Source organism: Falco punctatus (assembly GCF_963210335.1).
Source record: "Falco punctatus genome assembly, chromosome: 8".
NCBI classification, from domain to species: Eukaryota; Metazoa; Chordata; class Aves; order Falconiformes; family Falconidae; genus Falco; species Falco punctatus.
Genome location: NC_137588.1, coordinates 17,278,584 through 17,295,757, shown reverse-complemented (window position 1 = coordinate 17,295,757; position 17,174 = coordinate 17,278,584). Strand labels below are relative to the sequence as shown.

Below are 17,174 nucleotides of genomic sequence, written 5' to 3'. Positions count from 1 at the left end.
AGCTGGGGTCTGTGAAGAACTTCTGACTCTTCAAAAGAAATTTCCCAAAAGTATCCTAGTAAGATTAAGTGATAGAAAGAGTTGTAAAATAAAAAAAATTAAAATAAAATATAAAAAAAAGGTGGCGGGGGAGGTGAAGAAGGAAAGAAATCCAAGTGCATTAAGGACAGACTTTTATCTGATGCAATTTACAGTTGCAGTAACGTCAGATAATTCCTCATGGAGAAACTAAACTGAAGATCATGGAAGAAACTACATATAACCCTTCCACCTTGGTGCCTTCCCTTAAATGTATAGAGTTAAGATTTACTTGATTTCTTTGTTTTGTTTTTATAGAAGTAAAGGGATGGGAGGAGGGGTAAAACAGGACTTTGAAAAACTATTTGGAACAAACTTTCACATACCTAAAAATACTAGACAAAATTTTTGTGACCAGATGAATTTTGTACCCAGTCCTTAATAAAACATATTGTTCCAGTGACGACACTCTTCTCTAGGGTGTGACTATGGGTTACTCAAAACCACACATATAAAACTTTAGCTTAATCTTATTTTATTCTACAATGTTCTACTCTTCATTCTTTTTACTAAAAGGGGGATTACTTTGATAATTACCCTGCCAACATGACTTGGCAGCAATTACACGACTTTGTTACATGTCCTGAAATATTTGGTATTGTTAAAAGTCCCTTCCTTCTCTTTTTATTTAAAAAAAAAATAAAAAGGGAATGGGCATTTCTAGCCATAATGATCAGAGAAAAACAGTGGAAAAAATGAATCAGCTTTGACATAAAAAGGCAAATAAAAATGAAAGCCAATTAAAAATAAACCTCTCTGATTTTTAAGCAAATCTTGTGATCTTGGAAGATGTGACTCATTCTCATTGCACACTTGGGATTGGCAACATCAAACCTCTATGAAACTTTATGTAGGTTTTATACAGACTCTGATGACTTAGCAAGATGACCAGTATTCCCAAGTAAATACCGCGTTTTCTCACGCTGACAATAATACTAATGCTTGTATTTTCTGTGATGTCTGAAGGATTTATTTATTTTTTTAAAACTTCACAGTTAACTGCAGAAGTGTTTCACGTGTTCCGTAAGCACGTAGTATGTATACACATTTAAGGCAAGACAAAATGGCAATTACTATATCCCCCCCGCCCCCCCAAAACTGGCAGGCATGTTTCCCCCACTTGGTCCACTTGTTCAATGACTGTAATGCCTCTTTTCTGGCAATGTTTGATGGCTCCTTACTAAAGCCATTAGCCTCTACACTAGCACACTCAGGTTTAACCACCTAGCTGGTTCAACACACTGTAGCTCCCTTCTGTTTCCCTCTCCCTCCCAACAGTATGTAACAGCCAGTCTCACAGAAGACCAGTTTGCCTTTGGTTGCAGAGGAAAGTCTTAGAACTCATTCATCACAGTTTTAACATTTCAGCCTGCCCTCTAGCTCACATTAAAACGTGATCTCCAAGACACAAGAAGTCACAGTTTTCACTACAGATCTCTCTTCCCCTCCTTTTAAAACCACTATTAACTCTCATTTACTGTACTAACGCCCACTGTCCCCAAGATTTTGGGCATCCCTTGGTTTTTATTTTGTCCAAGAAGGCCTTTTCAGAGACCCATAATCAGTGCTGCTACAGCACAGATATGGCCCCATCACACTGCCAGTGTAATGGCGTTTTTGGCTATGAGGGCAGGAACATGCTTGTGAAAGCACAGCAGGTACAAACACAGGAGGGATGATGTGGGTGAAATGGAAAGCAGGACAGCACTTCTTGGAGCACCACTCTGAGGTGATCATGCAGCTACTGCATTATAGATGGTGCTAAAGAGCTGAAGAAGCAACAAGTGTAAGGATAGGTGCTGGAAAAGAAAGAAGAAAAAGACAAAAAAAACCCTAAACCACTGTATAATATGTGAGAAAAGAATGGAATGAAAGGGCAAAATCTTATAAGATAGCAGAAGGCATTGAGGAGAGATGGAAAGAAAGGAAAAATGGAAGTAAATTAGGCGAAGAACAATGGTAAATTAAACGTGACAAAAGCAAATGCGTATTTTTCCAGCTAGCTATCAGATGCTGACCTTCCAGAAGACAAGGTGGTACATCATTCACTGCAAATGTGGCACCGACTACCACAAACCTAATTAAGGGGAAGAGAGCGAGCATGAGCGCATCACACTAGGACTGTAGGAGCAACAAGAAAGGAAAGGCCTCTTGAGGAGGTCATCTGAGGGCAAGTGCACTCCGGTCTCATTCACAAGCAGCTCCTGTAGTCAAAGAATAAAGAGTTGACATACAGGTCAACTGTTAAGATACTCAGGTGGCGTCTTTTGGTTTTTTTAACCCTAAGTTCATGCTTTAAATTTCCCCTCCCTCTGTATTTCCCTAGCATCTCTCTCTCACGTGTGGATGCTGGAGAAGTGGTATTTTGAGTACTTGTAATAGGTTACTTCTTATCTCTGGCTAACAAGTTTTAATAAGGAATAAAAGTCACCTAAAATCCATCAATGTCTACACAAAACATAGTGTTTAGACTTCTTTCTATGTCCATTCTCTGTCCCCAGATTGCTTTGATACAGATAAGTCTCCCTAGTAGACTGTAATATAACATGTTTATATTTTGGTTCATGTTCAGAAACGAAAAAAATTGTACTGTCAGGATGCGATTGAAGAAAAATGGACAGTGTATGTAGATGTGCTGTATTTTCAGCCTGAGCACAAAGCAAATCATCCTTCCAGAAGTCCAAAATACAGCACTTTGGACTTCTGTAGAGATTAGTGTCAAACAGCAATAATAGCATCCTGCTTTCTAACATTCAGAAAAATTTAGAAGTGAAAAAATGGTATATGTAGAAATGGCAAAACTTCAACAGTCATATGTGTGTCTTCCTCAGCTTTTGCTTCCAAAATTCAAATAAATATACATTCATCATAACGTTAATGATAAAGAATTCCTAAATAATGTGAACAACAGCGAATCACAGAGCTTAAGCAGCTGCAAGTATTTTTTTTTTTTATGATGCTTGATGATTTTTAATTATATCTATTACATATGTATTGTATCATGAAAGCCACCTGTTTGACATCAGAAATATGAAAATACAGTAAAGGCTACAGGAAAGGAACAATGAAAAGTTCCATTCAGATTTATTTTTTTTGTATCAGCATGCTTCTCTCTGTTGTTAAGGGATAATAGATGTTAGCAAACCAATCATCAATTCATACTACATAAATGTAAGCAGACTAGGTCACAGTCAAAGAACGTTAGATTAATGATAAAAAAAAAAACCAGACATATGCACTGACATGAAAAAGTAAGTTTAAAACAGCTTTCTGAGCCATTATTTAGTTTGAAAATACATTTATTTAGTTTGAAAATACATTCAAATCTTTCCAATAACTCTAAGAGTCTTCGAAATTATTAAAAAGAAAAATCTGCATACTGTTTGCAAGGACTTATATGCCAAAAAGGTTGAACATAGGCAGGAAGTGTCAAGACAGCTTTACTGAGAGAATGAAGCCATAAGAAACAAACAATACATCCAAGTATATTCTAATACTGGCTAACAGCTCAAACTACGTTAATCCTGTTTTAAGGACCATCTCACAAAAAATATTGCTTTGCCCTTTTCTCTTTCTGAAAAAGTTTTAAATTAAAAGCAGCAGCACAGCAATAAGAAAAAAAAAAGATAAAAATGTAAATGAAATAAATCAGTTCAAGGAGATAATGACTCATTGATCAATTTAAAGTTCACATTTTTGGCAGGACAGGACTTTGTAAATAATACTCAGAGCTGATGACAGCATTTAGCCACTGACTTGATCAAATTTGTGCTTGTAATGGCCCAAAATTACATTCTGAGCGCTGGGTTATGAAAAGAGTAACACCCTAATGCAAGAAGAAACAGAAAAGGACATGAAATCATGTCAAGAAACACCATCTCTGCCTCAAAGATCACTCATTAGGGGATCTTATTGGCAGACTTACCTGAGATACCAGTATTTCTTTCTGTTCAGATTTTAACTTCCCCCCACCCCGAATAGACATTCTCATCTAATGGTAGGGCACAACAGGAAGCTTCTACAGATGAAAACACTTCTGATAAAATGCAGGGCTGGAGGGTTGTACAGTCTAGTTCTAACAAATGAGTTTCAACAGGACTTAAGTATGACACAGTGCAACTCTCTTCAGTATTTGTGTTAATCCAGGGTTGTAAAACAGATGCTGAGGAAAGTCTCTTGCCTTCAGGGGCTGAGTTGCTTAACCGATACAATCTGAGAAACACAATTTCTACCCATACTCTGTAAATGTGAAGTGAGATGTCTGTTCTGTGGACTGTGTATTGGCTCCAGTCTTCTCCCACACAGCCTCTTCAAGTTGGAAAGGATTTGCTCATTCCCCAGACTCCCTTCCCTTCAATCTTTCCTCTCTATTTGCCACTTTCTCTCAGCTTTTCTTTTCATGGTCTTTCCATCTATCCTTTCTTTACTTAATTCTCACAACACTGCATAACTAAGATGATACTGGCCTCTCTTCCTTTTTTTTCTTCTTGCACATTGAATCCTTTTCCTCTTTGGTGCTGCTTGAGTTAGCAGCTGGTGTGTTTTTGGTTTTTTTTTCTGGGGTTTGCACAATATTTCATTCTGAAGCCTCTGTTCCAGTATTTCTGCAATACATCAGATCAATGGCACCCACTTCAAAGCCAACTGGAAAGCACGCACTCTTGCATCAGCATAGCTACATTGTAGATCATTGGAAGGGAGAAAGCTGTAAGGAATGGAGCCTCTCAGCACAGGAGAATCCATGTCAGGGTTATTTTGGACATGGAAGATGTGTGTGAGAAGATGACCAAGGGCTCTGCACTACACAGGGGGATTGTTTCCAGGGTCAGGTAGCTGAATTCCAGTGTAGTAGGACAGAGTCTGTTGTAATAAATTCCCTCTGAAGCAGATGGATGTGCGTTACTCTACAGAGAGACCAGGCTCTCAGAGCATGATGACAAGTAGTAGCTTGTTTTTATTTCAGCCTTAGGTGTGAAAGCCAATTAAACTGCTTAGCTGACACAAGACACGGAGTTAATTTTTCTTTGCAGCCAGCCTTCTCTTTCTACAAAGTCACTGAATTGTGTGCATGGGCTTTGCAGAGATGGCACCTGCACAGACACATCAGAACTCAAAACAGATTTACACCTGTTAAAATCCATCCCCAAAGGTTTGCGGGTTCACAGATGCACACAGTTGTTTGAATGTTACTCTGACTCCACAAGTATTTATATCTACTATGAATACAAGCATATGCTCCCAAATCTGTGTATGAACAAGTGCAAGATATACAGAAGGTTGGCTGAAAATTTCCAGACGTTGGATGGAAGAAAAACAGCCCTTCACTGACTCCAGGAACAGCGCCACAGAAGCGGCTTCACTGTCAGACCTCCACCTATACCCTTCTGATGGAAAATTCCAACAGTTTGCTCTGCAGCTTCCAAAGCTAACACTTCTAAAAGCATCACATGAATTGTGTAGGGTATGTTGCTACAGCTCAAAAATCACAGCGACATCTCAGAGCAATTACTTCATCTTGAAATATTATCTCTGAATCACATTACACTCAGTAAGATTTCCTCAAAGAAGGTTATTTGCAATGTATACATGACACTCTTTATAATCTGGATAAAATACTAATCTTGCAATTTTAACCTCTAAGCTTCTTATATGATACCCTAACTGCCTTTTATCACATGCATTTAGGCATGTATTTCCTCCAGGGCATCTAAGACATACCAATTTTATTCCTTTGGGACAACTTGTTCACATAGGACATACTTTCTTTAACAGGGTACTCAAGTCAGCTTATCCAAGCTCTCCGGAGACATTTAAAGCACTGATAGCATTAAGTAAGGTCGTTCCAGGCACCTGTTAAGAATTTTCAAGCAACCTAATTTAATTAATCATAGACTGAAGTAATTTCATTAATCATAGATTGAAGCTCAATCAGAATGGCATGTATTTTCACTGATCTTCTTGAAATGAATTAGTATGTTCTTCAACAGATTCATAGCACTGCAGTCTGCCACCTTTTCGACAAAGCACTGCTGTGCCTGACAGGATGCAGATTTATGCCGGAGTTTTTAATTGTCATACAGAAAACAGACAAGCATCACAAGACTTTTTTTTTTTAATACAACCAACATGCATGTGATTTTTTTCAAATAAAAATCTCATTCAAATTAGATTATTTCAATAGCATTATTATCTAAATAAAAATATCCAAAGTGTAAAGCCATTTTACTAATCTTTTCCTAATCTGGTGATCACTCCTGAGGGCTATTTCGCTATTATCTGCCACTCAACCCAGTTTCTGAAAGCACTGAGCCTCTGAAACTACACAGAAACCAAAAGAAACTGCAGATACTGTGTCCTTGGAAAACTGGGCCAGCTGTCTTTCTGGGACTTGCAATCCTTCAGCTTCACCTTAGTTTAAGTCTGAGGTACCCTTAAAAGAAATCTCAACCCAAGCTCTCTTTTAAATTAATGGTACTGAACCACAACAACTGCAAATACACTTGCTTATACAGTATTAATTTAAGCTACCATGACAGGCCAGTTTCCTAACAAAATTGTGGGCAAGGCCTACTAACATGGATGAGGCTTACATCTGTCCTGCTTGTAAGTGATACTACCAGAAACATTTTGTTGAGCAAGCCAGCTTGCTAAGGAAGCTTCATCTGCTGCCATACAATGAAACACAAATATTCAGGAACAGATGAACTAAAACCAGGTGAGCAAGATGGATTCCACAGCACAGCCAGCACTTCCTTTAGCCATTTAGAGCATTGAGGCACCTAACACCACTTAAATACAGTTTAATGGAAATTAAGAGATAGTTTAGATTGTCTCTTAAACATATAAAGGTTTTTCTGACTCCTTGAAAAAGTACTCCGAATAAATCAAAACTTCATCTGAAGTCTTGTCATCAGCTTCCTCTTTTCCAATGTACCAAGTTATTCCTAAATCACTCACTTTCCTAGTTATGCCTGGCCTCTTGAGCTCAGGAAAAAGGTGATGGAGATCACACAGTATTTTTCAGTTAATAAATTCATAGTAGTTGTTTTCTTAAATAGAAAGCTTAGCATTTAGAAAAGCAAGTTTTAGATGACATGAGCAGAGGACCAGTTTCTGTGAATGAGTCAGTTTTTAAGTCTGCACATTTTGACAGCTGTAGAACTATACCAAACACCTGGAAAAGATAAGTTACATCACAATGATTATCAATATATTTAACAATAAGGTAACTTCTATGTATCCTCTAGCAAAAAATGATATAATAAACTGATTATATACATGTAAATGATTAAATTATAGGAACGACATAATTCCCTTCTTTCCCCCCCCATTCCCCCCCCCCCCCTTTTTTTTTAATATGGACAAATTCCCTTATTGTTCTTATTAACTGCTCCAAAAATCCTCGGGCCAGCATCAAGCATTTGATAGAATCACAGTGAAGAAAAACTGTTCTATGTCCACCCCGAGTCCTCCAAATGCAAACCAATTACTGCACCAAGATCAAGATACTAGTGAAACTGAGACTCCAGGACCTGTTAAAAGCCCTACCGGGCAGCAGATGGAGCCAGCACCTTCCTACAAACAACAGTGACATTAAAGCCCTTTGCTCACATGTCTTCGCATTTGTCTTCAAGTCAGGCTAGTGAAGAATATAAGCATGCTTTAGCGTTATGAATTTGGGATAGAGAAGTTACCTGCTGCTTCTTTCCCAAAACTTCTGACTAGTCTATCGACTACCCGTAACTCAGCCCTGCTACTCTGATGTGCACTACTCCAGGTCACTAATTTGGAAGGTTTCTACCTTCCCGGGATGCTCCCCTCAGGTGCTTGGCAGACATGACGAGCATGTAGAAATATGGCTGTACAGAGCAGCCTACAAGGCTAGGTCATACTATCTCATTTTAAAGGCTGATGAATAATGGTGGACTGTATTTTTAATCTCATTTTCATGTCCTCCTGCAATATACATAAATACCTGTATTGTCTGGGAATGGATTAATGAGGTAGTTTAGGGCTTGCTGTCTGCACTACAGCATCACCAGTTAAAATAAGAACCTTACCATGTGCCTTCACTTAGTGAAGCATAAAAGGGCAGTGTAAGAAGCAAGCTCATCCACTCCCTATCTGTAATTATTTAAGAAGCAGGTTATTATTTTATTATTTTTTTATTTTGCACATACTTCTAGGTCTCCATGCCCATTGTTCTACTGAGTATGTCAGGTATATTCTTCATTTCACCGATTTCAAAGAAAAATTTAATGACTACTCAGTATATAAACAGACAGTAGATGAGCAGAAATGGTTGATCTTAGGATAACTTATCCTTAGGTTTCCTCGTATCAATTTCACATTTTTTACATAAAAATAACATCCCCCTTTAGATTTTTCTTCAAAAAATTTGTTCCTTAAAGAGAAACTTGAGAAAGAGTAAAATGGAATTTGATTTCTTATTTTAAAAGCTGGACTTCTACAGAAAACACCACCACACATACAGGTAAATGAGTGTTTTTGGCATCCCAAACCATTAAAAATATGAGAAAACAACTGCTTTAGAAAGAAGTATAGGTTTCAAGATGCTTATATACAAAGCAAAAAGAAATGTGTAATTCACAGAAAGGAAAAGAAAAAGCCCACATAATGAATTCAACGTCCTCAAATCCTAGAAGCCAAGAACTTTTCATCTTTCAAAACCAGTGGGAAATATACAGACCAGTATCAGTCTTGTCCCAGAGCACATTGTCTCTTCAGTGGGTTAATCTGCACAAGGCTGCCATTCTCAAATACATCACAAGAAAGAGGTGGGTACCTCCTGAACCTAGAAAAGGACTCCTACATAATTTTTTTGCCCTCTTTGGAAATAAATTGGACCTGCAGTCAAGCAATTGTCTCCCATAATTAAAGATTAGCAGCACCAGAACTGTGAAATATGAACACATCCACATTAAGAAATCAGCAAAACAGTAATTCAGTACTTTATTCTTGGATACCTCTGAACAGTCGCATAAGCATTCTTCTGTCTACCCCTCCCACTTCGTGTTCATTTCTATCAGTCAGCATTTCTGGCCCCTGACAAGAGAAAAACTGACTAAGGAGACAAATGAAACTTAGGATGCAAAGAAGAGCCAGAGCAGCTTTGTCTCAATCCTTCATATAACCTTTTATTCTTATATGGGAAGGCTGGCTGACCAGGATTATAGTTACATAAAAACTAGCACCAAAATAACATGTTCTTGCAACCTCATATCTACTTTTTAAAGAAGACAGATATCCAAGTTGGAAAAAACTTACTTTTAAAAAAATTACCTTACTCATGTGAACTTTATTATTGCAATATTGATCACTAGCTTTATTTAAATAATTTCCTATTACATTGCACTGGGGTCACAACAACGCCATGGAGTGCTACAGGCTTGGGGAAGAGTGGCTGAAAAGGACCTGGGGGTGCTGGATGATGGCTGGCTGAACTCAGGCTAGCAGTGTGCTCAGGTGGCCAAAATGGCCAACAGCATCCTGGCTTCTATCCACAATAAGTGTGGCCAACAGGACCAGGGAAGTGATCATCCCCTGTACTGAACACTAGTGAGGCCACACCTCAAATCCTGTCTTCAGTTTTGGGCCCCTCACTTCAAGAAGGATGTAGAGGTGCTGGACCATGTCTGGAGAAGGGCAATGTTGATGATGAAGGGTCTGGAGCACAAGTCCTATGAGAAGCAGCTGAGGGAGCTGGTGTTGTTTAACCTGGAGAAGAGGAGGCTCAGGGGGGATCTTATTGCTCTCTACAACTACCTGAAAGAAGGTTGGAGTGAGGGGGGTGTCTGTCTCTTCTCCCAGATACCAAGCAATAGCATAAGAGGAAATGACCTCAAGTTGCCCCAAGGGAGGTTTAAATTGGATATTAGGAAAAATTTCTTCACTGAAAGGGTGGTCAAGCATTGGAATAGCCTGCCCAGCGAGGTGGTAGAATCACCATCCCTGGAGGTACTTAAAAAATGCATAGATATGGTGCTCAGGGACATGGTTTAGTGATAGACTTGGCAGTCCTGGGTTAATGGCTGGACTTTGTAATCTCAAAGGTCTTTTTCCAACCTAAATGATTCTAGATGTTAAGATAAGGCAATATCCTAACAAGACAGATCATAATAAAATGGTAGCTGATTCTCCAAGACCTCTACAACTGGTTTTAACTCTTTTCTATGTAGATGAGAGCTAGCAAAATGAAAAAAAGGCATGAAGTTGTGCTTAATGATACTAGTTCAGGAAATGAGAGACTAGCCCATCAATACAAGAATCTACCTTGAAATCTAGATATAACCTGCATCTTCAAGAAGTGAACCGAGTGGAGGTTGATAAGACTCTTTCAAGCATCTCAACAAATTAAAAAAAATATTTCAAACATTCAAACAAATTTAAGAGGTCAAATATTTACTTGTCAACATCATTAAAAATGGAGCTTTAGTCCTGCTCACAATAGATGGAATTTTTATACAGAAGCCTCTAGATACTGCTATTAAGCTCAGTGGAACCAAAACAAAAATAATTGTAAAAATACAAGCTTTTTGCCACCCTTTATACCTTCTATAAGTTTGGGGTTTTTTTTGTTTTTGTACTTGCCTGTACAAAACAGAGGACATGCTTAAACATGCTTAACCATCTTACTGAAGATGATACTACTATGTAAGCTCCCAAGAGCAGACATATCTACATAATTTAAATCATAACAAAGCACCAGTGCTCAAACCTAATTTGAATTTTTTTAATATTTTCTATAATTATGTAGTTTCTGGGTTTTTCTCAACTTTTTAGTAAGAACAAAACATTTTGTGCTTTAACATAACTTCCCCTCATCTGGATTGACTAAAGAAGCTTTCCATGAGGAAAGCCAAAAAAAAGAAGTAATTAAATATGGTAATTACAGCTCTGGTCGGCTACAAGTTTGGGAATCAGAGCTGCTTTTGCTTAATAAAGTAGCTGCTGAATTAAAATCATGCTCATCTAACATCAAATCTTTCAAAGGGGTAAGGGCAAAATATTTAAGAACATTTTCCCATAATAGCTACTGGCAAAAATCTTAATTATGCTGAAACTATGAGATCTATTGTCTCTGATTTTTTCTTATCGTGATTCTTTATTCTGAAACAGATAGTTGTTTGGAAAACTGTAATTACATTATCCCTCAGTGCCTCTTGATCTTATGCAGACTGCTCTGATAGTTAACATTTACAAGAGAGCAACAACCTCTTAATCTATAAAACACCCAGTATCCAAGTTTTAACAACATTCTGTATGAAAGCGAAGTTCGCTATGCCATGTGGGAACTGAAAATTGGGATTTATCTTAGCATCAGTTACACGAAATGCTGCATACTCGCTTTTGTCTGGATTTACAGAAGCCAGGACAATTTTAAAATCAATTAATGATCTGTCACAAAAAAAATAATTCCCTCAGATGATTTTGCACCCCTACTTTCCCAAAAGTAGCTTCCTCACTAGATAAATGAATCCACAGATATGCATAAAAGTATTCTTCCTTTGAAGCCACACCATGAATGCCACAGCGAGAAACAGCTTGGCTTCTAGATCAGTAAGACCCCGTTCTTTTTCCCCTTCTCCTCAAAATGTAGCTTCATCAAGAGTTTCTATTAGGTAAGAGTAAGTATGCCTACTGCAGTTCCAAATGACTTCCAGATTATTAAGTGAAATATATAATTTAACACAGATGAACTACATGTCAGTCTTGTCTAGATTATATGAATACAATGTTCTTGTTGGTTTTGCAGCCATGCAAATTAACATACACATTAAAGATTTAGGTTGAATAAAATCCTAAGAGTCTGTTTTTCAGCCCTACATTACTTTCCTTTCTCCTTGACTAGAGACAAAAAGGACTGTCCTGCAAGTTCTTCAGTCAAGTTTAGAAACCATTAACTCAAACGACAAGGTCATCAAGATAAGAATAAAATCAATAGGGTTGTCCTTCTGGGCTCTTTTCAGATATGGCTAATAAGTCTCTACAGCACATACATCTCCACACTGGTTCCTTTTTAATCAAATATTTACCCTGGTTGCAGTTTAACTTATGGTTTGCTTTGCAAGGTGTCAGTGTTCTGGTTTTGACTATAGCACCATTTCTTGCATCTGGTGGGACTGCACTGCTGTACGGCCTTGTTCAGTATACACAACATCCCAGTCAAGCCTGGGCAATGCACAGCTTGCTGAAGAGAATGGGAAAATAAAGCTCAAATAATGGAAGACAGCATCTGGACATTCAGCCAGAATGAAAGTCTACATTAAGTTTGATGTTAATTCATTAACCAGAAGCGCACAAAGTGGATTCTCTTGAAATGCAGGCAATGGTAACCTGTCCTGAACAAACCTACAGCACAGACTGAAGGAGGGGCTTGGATGCCAGGTGTCACCAAAACTGGCGTGCATGAGCTAGTGGTGGGACAGCTCTCATCAGACGATGATAAGCACTAGCATAGCTTATGTTTACATGCTGAAGGCCCTTTGCAAAGCAGTCTATCGCCATCACCAATCTTTCCATCACTAACACAAGCATCAACTCATTCGTTTCTCACAAGCAGATCACTCCTTATGCCACCCCGACACCGGAAACTTCTGTCTAATGGTCACCTTGTTTGCCACCATACACCTTTTAATGGACTATTTTAAGGAATATCACCCCCTGGTAGCTAGGTTTCTGAGGGGATTAGTATTTAACCTATTTATACTGTACAGTTTGTGAAAAAGCAACAGCACTACATATCTGGGCTGCAGAAATATTACATATTTTCTACATAATCTTTATTTTGGCCTGTAACCATGTTCCTTCCCACTGTCTGTGATCCCACACTCCCTGAGCCTGGTTTTAAAGCACCCTGTAAAACCAGTATGGTCTTGTGCGCTCTACCACTGGGAAGCCACCCTGACTGCCAAAACGCAAAATGGACACACAATATTTTTACCAGGATACTGAGGTTACTACTACTATGAACATAAGACACCAAAAGTAAGAATGCGGGGAAAAAAATGTGGGAAACTTAACAGATACAGTCAGATGTGCAAATGTCTCTTTAAATGTCTTTACTTTCAAGATTTCTCCCATCCTTTCAATAGCACATAACCTGTCATAATGGAGTGCCTGCTTAATCAAATTTACTTAAGTGCTTGTAAAAGAATTCAGAAAACATGCTACACAGTATACTAATATACTTTGGAAATTCAAATGAAAACTAGCTTAATGCATATGAATAAATTCACATTTTAGTTATACAGGAATGCACATAATGTGATAAAAGCAACATTCATGTTTATCCAGGAAGAAACTGATTTTCAACAGCAACAACTGCAAGGGGAACTATCCCCCACTATTTGAACAGCAATGAAATAGCATAAAAATATTGTGTTTTCAAAGTTTATTTTATAAATAATTATGGAATTAATTCAGCTCTTTGTTCTGATTAAGAAAGATGGGCATGCATTACACATGCTGGCTGGGAAAAATGACAAACCTATGATTTCTGGAACTCTTAGTCTTAAGAGTTATAAATATGGTAAATCAATGGAAATATCCTATTACTACTTGTACCTCAAACACAGATAATTAAGTAAATTAGTACTATACATAACCTTTCAGCTCCCCTTCAGTTAATCTAGATTAATGCAGTATAAATTTTTTTAGGAATAACAGCAAAGAAGTTTTCTAAATGCTATGTAATTCCAATCAGCTGTATATTAACTGACTACATAAATCTTATGGGAGTAATGAATTAAATTTCATTACCACAATCATAAAGCCTGCAAATGTTCATCAACTACATCAAATCCCCCCCCAAAAAGTGCAGCTGGTATTGTAAGGATTCAAAGGCAGAGGGGGGGAAAAAGAGCTGTTACTCTAAGAAATGTATACTTTTAAAAAATGTGAATTATATTGAGAAAAGAGGATTATTAGGAAATATTCTAGGATGTGTGCAAATACAATTTCTCACATTATGCAGATTTTGGTGTATCTTTGCATAGGCATGACTATGAAAAAAGCACGCAGCAACGATACATGCTTAATTCACATCAATTCAGAGTAGATATAACACGTTATTTAAACATGCAATGCAAACTTCAGCACTGAAGTTCTGTTCTTTTTTTGAATTTTTTTTTTTAATTTTTCAATGCAATAAGACCAGATACAGCTAGGATAAATAAACCTTTAGATTTGTAAGCCAATTAGGTGGTAAAACTTCTAGATTTTATCACCTAATCTCAAAACTTGTAACTAACTAAAGAGGAGAGAAGTTTTAGACTGAATTTGAGTAGTGCTGCCAATACATTTAGACACACTAATATAAGTCAAGGTTTACTAAGTATTAAAAATCCAAAATCTTCTATGATACTGAATAAATGCAATGGACTACTTTAGCCTTCATTTATTTAAGCAGTTTTGGCAAATGAAAACAGACAGAATCTAGAAACATGTTAGAAATCATTCATTTTCCATCACCTGTGTAGAGCTTGACCATATCAACTCATCTTCATAGTTATTGATGGCAGCATGTTTCAATAATACCGCATGTCAAACGCTTACTTAAAAAACACCTATATAGCCTATCAAGGCAATAAACACATAAAAATGCTCACAAATCAAGAGAATTAGCTGACTGATGTGGGTGCTATAACCTGAACAAAGTTACACCAATTTCAAGCAGTCTACAAGTATGACACATTGCACACACCAAGTTTTCCACATCTTAGTGAGAATATGTCGATAAAAGTTGGAGTACCACATTTTGCTCACATAACTTGCTTCAGTGTTTGACCTCGCTCTGATGTACATTCCCAGTGCTACCTGGCACCAGTGGTGAAGCTCCACAGTACAGACATTGCACTGGGTTTACTGCCTTTGAGTCACTGAAGAGAAAGCCATTTTTCATCACAAATCTTCAAGACAAGTTAAAAATTAAGTTCTGAAGTACTCTGTTGGATTGCAAACTCAATACCTTGCCAGATTAAGTCCTTGCTGAAACCAAATGCATGCCGTTTTGTTTAACCATTAAGCTGTTACACATAGGATGAACTATCATACAAGTTCACCTTTGGTTTTCCTGGCCTTGCTAATTTTAATATCCATATTGCTGACAGCAATCTTCAAAAGGTTTTCAATGAAGTACATTTTTTAGAAAAAAAAAATAATTAAGTGCATTGCAAGTTAACAAGTTAATAGAGGCTTATACTATTATGCAAGAAATACAGGGATTTTAAACAGAGATTCTAAGCCAATGTGCCCTGTGGTATCACCTTTATCACTGATAAGATGGTCATACTAGTAGTTACTGTATTCTATAACAAATTAATATAGCTATTGCCTCAAAAATCAGGACCTAATTCAACCATAATATGTAATTTTGCATTATACAGGTTACTGCCAGTTTAATATACATACACTAAGATAGCTTAATGTTTTCCACATGTGTTTGAAGACAGTCCAACCTGGCTAAAGGCAGAAGTTTCATGCTCTTCAACTCAATTCTTTGTACACTACCACCTTGAACGGGGAAATCAGGAACACATTTCTGGAGTGGAAATGTTTCAAGGCTCCTACTGGATAAAACAAGTGAGCCACAGAAACCTTCCCAGATGTGTGCTCAGTAGAAAACAGCTTGGCAACAGACAATTTTACAAACCTCTCTGAAATCTCAGAGGCTGAAATACAGAATTCTAGATGTGGGACTCATTGCAACTCCACCCTAGAGACAAAGAATTTAGAAACTAATTAATGATGGCAGTCAGCATAATCTAACGTTTGTCCTTGTGTAAAAGCTTAGCCATGCATAATACTTTTGTATGAGACACGTGGAGTGATTCAGCTTGGGTTTCATGAAGTGGCAACTTGATCGCAGCTACGTTGGAACATTTTATCACAGATCTAATTTTGCAAGTGGTAATTCTCCTTTGATCCGTTGCTAAGTTGAGAAAATAATTGAGGGACAGTGAATAGCTGGAGGCCACTATAGAGGACACGTTCAAAATACAAACAAGCTATGCAAAAAGAGCAGCTCATCTTTAATAAACTCAGAATGGCAGCACTTACTATAAACGGACTAAATACCAGCAGTGCTGCCACAGCATGCTAATCGTGTGCACATCCTTAAACAGCCACTGGTGGGCTAAGCTTAATGACATGCCAGAAAAAGCATTTGAGGAATAGGCAGCAGCACCTGCCACGGATGCAAGTCAGCCTACCTAGCTTCTATTTTCAGCAATATGGTGCTTAACTGCCACATTTGGAAAAGAGAAAAGAAAAAAAACAAGCCATATTGGTTTTGTGAACTATGCAGACTGTTCAAATACCTATTCAAAAAAATAATAAAAGGTTTGATTTACAGCAGTGGACAGAGATACAGCTTTTATTTGGCAACATGGAAAACACAGAGTTATCTGGACACAGATCATTTCACATAAGGAGAGAAGCTCTGCAATCTTGTGCACTTGAAGAGTTGCAGAAAAGCCTTTATTTAACAATCTGAACAAGGGAGACAGTCACTGCCTTTATAAATGCAGCTAAGCAACATCTTAATCCTTCAGAGTATGAAGGCACCACAAAAAAGCTCGGCAATATCCACTCCCTCAGCTGAAGCCATCTTTGTTCACAAGGAGTACTATCTGGAATGAGTTTTCCTAATGGCACATATAAGTCTGAACCTCCTCCAAGATGCTGATGACCACAGCCAAGTCATCATTCTCAATTGACAAAAGTGGAAGTGACTTCAGTGGTTGATGGGGGCCATAAAGGTTACTAGCCTGCAAAAACAAAAAACACCTCAACCAGAACACAGACAGACACACTCAAATTTGTTATACCTAAAGCCCCCACACTCAACACACGCTAAAATATATCATATCCTTTACACATTTACTTCATAAAACCTTCCTTGCAGTTTCCTCCTGTACATAGGAAGGAGGAACTGCACACAAAAAATGCTCAAAATGTCTCTAATTCTAAGGGCATTTGGTATGACAGTGATAAGGAGCATATAACACCATGAACAGAAAATATACTTTTATGCACACTTGCTTAGCTTATACATCTACAATGGAAAAGTAACC

At 37.7% G+C, this 17,174-nt stretch overlaps 1 protein-coding gene across 4 annotated transcripts in view; it reads right to left on the bottom strand.

The window, feature by feature from the left end:
- Positions 1–17,174, bottom strand: part of ZNF385B (zinc finger protein 385B) — a 169,185-nt gene that overhangs the window by 94,445 nt on the left and 57,566 nt on the right. The window lies entirely within an intron of this gene.